General features: G+C 44.6%; 1 non-coding gene across 1 annotated transcript; it reads right to left on the bottom strand.

Annotated features, from left to right (window-relative positions):
- Positions 1-425: 425 nt before the first annotated feature.
- On the bottom strand, positions 426-531 carry LOC119511930. Its single transcript, XR_005212276.1, has one exon. It is a non-coding gene; the product is annotated as a U6 spliceosomal RNA (small nuclear RNA).
- Between the last annotated feature and the right edge of the window lie 3,407 nt (positions 532-3,938).

Below are 3,938 nucleotides of genomic sequence, written 5' to 3'. Positions count from 1 at the left end.
ATCTATTTTTCTGAAGAACTGCCAAACTGTCTTCCACAGTGGCTGTACCATTATAAAGTCCCACCAGCAATGAATAAGAGTTACAATTTCTTCACATCCTCTTTAGCATTTTTAGTTTTTGTTTATTTAATGGCAGCCATTCTTATTGTTGTGAGATGGTATCTCATCAGGTTCTTGATTTGCATTTCCCTAATAGCTATGGAAGATGAACATATTTTCATGTATTTTTTAGCCATTTGTATTTCTTCTTTGGATAAAGGTCTTTTCATGTCTTTTTCCCATGCTATAACTGGTCTGTTTGTACTATTGTCATTGAGTTGTAGGATTTCTTTATAAATGCAATGTATCAGTCTATCAGATGCATGTTTTCCAAATATTTTCTCCCATTGCATTTTTGCATTTGCTGCCTTTTCACCTTCTTGTCCCAAAATATAGAACACTTCATGAATTTGTGTGTATCCTTGCACAGGGGCCATGATGATCTTCTCTGTGTCATTCCAATTTTAGTATACATGCTGCCAAACCAAGCACCAATAGTCATATTTTAAAGAAAAAGAGACTGATTGCAGAGAAGCCATTTCTTCAGTGATGTAGAAAGTAATTCCATTGCTAATCACCCTTTACATGGGGTGGAGGGTTGCAAGTCAACTTGCAATCCAAAAAGTACAATTGTCCACCTACAACAGGTAATTATCACAATCTTCCCTGAAAGACTAAACTTAGCAGGGATGCTCACTCTCTCCAGAGTGCTGCTCTTCCAAAGCTGGTTGCCACATGGAGGGTGAAGCTGGAGGTTCCCCAAGAGGAGTGGTTGGGAGGTGTCCATCCTCTTGCCTTGGAGAAGGATGGATGGAGAGGACATGAGGCAGTGACATGCGGAAGGGGCTGATGGAGGTTATGCCCAGGTTGTGACCCCCTCTCTCTGGACATCACCTACTGCCTTCAGACCACTCTGGCCTCTGGCTGGTCCTCACACTCACCATGCTCATACCCACCTCTGGGCCACTGCCTGCTCTGGCCCAGCATTCTGCAATGCTTGTCCCCAATTTCCCTGCTGCTCAGATGCCCTCTTCTCAGAGGCCCCTCCCCTGACCTCTATTCTGAAGAGAGACCCTTTCCCCAAACTCATCACCCGTTGCTCCTGCCCTCCCCTGCTCATTCTTCTCCATCACCTTCTCTTCTCCTAACATCCTGTGTATTCTCCTTCATTTTCATGTTTACCACCAGCCCTCTACCTACCCCCCAAAAATATATCAGCTCCAGGAGAATAAGGACTTTCTCCTCTTCACTGCTCTGTCCCAAGCCCCAGCCTGGTTTACTTTCTGTCTTTTGAGGAGGAATCACTTACTTTCCTGTGACATTTTCTCTGCCATTTATCTCACATAGTGGGTCCCCCATCATTTAAGAGTGTCACTTACTTGCTTCTTTTCCTCTGTAGTCATTAATTCCCCCAGATATGTTCATTGCCCACCATGGTAATGTCATTTGTGACAAAAGCAATTAATTCTGGGGATATAACAGGATTGAATATTCTTGTAGACTTTTGAAAGTCAGTTCTTGCTAAAGTGCAAAATTTTCAAATAACAAAAATAAAGATAATATATAGGGAAAAAATAGAAAAATTGACTTATAGCTTAATACATAAGTAAACAAATATTGACTTGAGAAATGTAGTTTGATTGCATCCACTTGAGTAAAATGAGAGTCTCTTACAGAGCCTCAGTTTCTTTCATGCTGAAGAGAAAGTCCATCATTTCTGGGTAGGTTCCCTGAAGTCAATAATCTGTTCATCTGAAGGGGAAATAGGCTATGCAGGAGCTCACTCCTGGGCCCAAGAGGTGAAGGTGGAGGAACTCCAGCCCACAGAGGATCCCCTAGGTCCACTGGCCTTGGTGACCCTCAGATGGAGCTTGGGGTGGGTGAATGCCCCTGGAAGGTGGGAGCCTGAGTGGAGGGGAGAGTCATAGGAAAAATTGGAGTATAGAATGTAAGCTTTATATCAATTCTTCAACTACAAAACTGCACTTAAGGTGATAAGGGAATACCTTTGTTCGTAGGAAATGCACATGGAAGTATTGTTTTCAAGGGGTATAGTGTGTGCAACCTGCTTTATTTTTAACATTTTATTTTGAAATACTTTCAAACTTTCAGGACAGTTACAAAAATAATAGAAAGTAAGTTATACATAATACAAAGTAAATTTTGCATTGTTTAATTTATATAAAAATTTAATTTTTATTAATAAATAATAAACCAATAAAAATGAGATAAAATAAAATATAAATAGTATAAAATAAAAATAAAATGATAAATAGCAAAATTAATTATTAGTAATAAACTCCATGTATTAATTTTATTTTTATTAATTATTGTAATTATTATTAAATGTATTGTATATATCATACATAGTACAAAGTAAGTTATACATAACACAAATGTATTATGTATAAATACATAAGGTGTACAATAACCGATCTTCCCCATCGTGCTCAGAAGAATGCAGAAGTTCACTTAAGTGGTTCTTCTGTCCCACGTGGTCTCCACTGGAGAGAATTGAAGGAGTTCAGGTGGTGTGACCTCAGGTTTCATAAGCCCTGATGGGTTCACGAGGCCTCGGAAGGCGTGAACAGAAGGCTGGGATCTGCTGGGACCCTCAACAAGTCACTTGCCCACGGTCCCTACAACATGGTGGCCTTAGGGTGGTCAGACTCCCTAAGTGATGATTCAGGCATTAAAAAGAGTGTTCTAGAGATGGAAGAGAAATACACCAGTTTCCCAAGAACTAGGAGACAAGCCTGTCAATGCCGTGACCCAATGAATACCTTGTGCTTTACTGCCATCTAGTGGCTAAATCTTCTTTTTGGTCAACTCTAAAATCCTGAATTTGAAGTCCCCACAGCTCCTTATTCTGCTGAACTGCTTCCTCCGATCACTGAGCAAGTGAATTGTGGTACCCGTTTCCGACCCCTACGGGGCTTTTCTTGGTGTTCCTTTGCCCGTTCTTTAGTTGCCCCGCGGGTAGGGAAGGTGGATCTGGGAGGGGAACAGAGACCTGCATCTGGGCCCCAGGCCCCAGGGTAGGGTCAGGTCCAAGCGGCCCTCCTCAGAGGGTCAGCCTTGAAGGAAGTCGGGAAGGAGGCGTCGGCCTAGGAGCAGTCCTCCGGGGAGCACCCTCCCACCGTCCACATCAGCCCCCACATCCCGGGCTTTTATCCCGCTCCGACTCTCCAGGCCAGTCTCTGGCTGAGGCTCCCGGGATGTCACGACAGGATGTCCATGACGTAGTACTGGCCCCCCATCCCGTATGAACCCCGTGTGACTCCCTTGCTGGGGGCAGCCCACGCAGAGCCCTCCCCCACTTTCTGCCCATCAACCTTCCTCCCTGTCACGTGTCAGATGTCTGCAGAGCTCCTTGTGTTGACAGGGGAATTTCCACTGCTTAGAAATAAAGGTCTGCCTCCAGGTGGGGGAGAAGGGCAGAGAGGGGCCAGGTATGATTTCATATATACAATTGCCGGGGTTTACATTTGCTCAAAGCAACGTGTTAAAGCACCCAGAACTATGGTACGGAACGTAAAAGAGTCCACCATAAGGTGACGATATTTAATAAGAATAGTTACAAGCGTAACACTTCCTGGAGGGGCGGGTACTGTGACTTGGATATGCAGGGGGAGGCGGCGAGGGCCCCCCAGGGGAAGTGTGTGGCTGCCTGTGCCTGGGACGCCAGGGTCTCTGATCGAAGTGCGTTCTCCTCGCGTCCTGCCAGAGCTCCCCCCGGGTCCATAGGAGCTGAGAAGAGGAGCGGTGGTTGTGCAAGGCTGCCGGGTAAGCTGGGGACAGGGACTTACCTATAAAAAATTTTCCCGTGAGTCTCTGTTAAAGGGGCCAGTTCAGACGAGCTGTTCCTAGGCTTTCAGAGTTTGTTGGGAATTCATCAT

The sequence above is a fragment of the Choloepus didactylus genome, chromosome 16 (assembly GCF_015220235.1).
Source record: "Choloepus didactylus isolate mChoDid1 chromosome 16, mChoDid1.pri, whole genome shotgun sequence".
Classification (NCBI taxonomy): Eukaryota; Metazoa; Chordata; class Mammalia; order Pilosa; family Megalonychidae; genus Choloepus; species Choloepus didactylus.
This window is presented reverse-complemented; position numbering and strand designations above follow the sequence as displayed.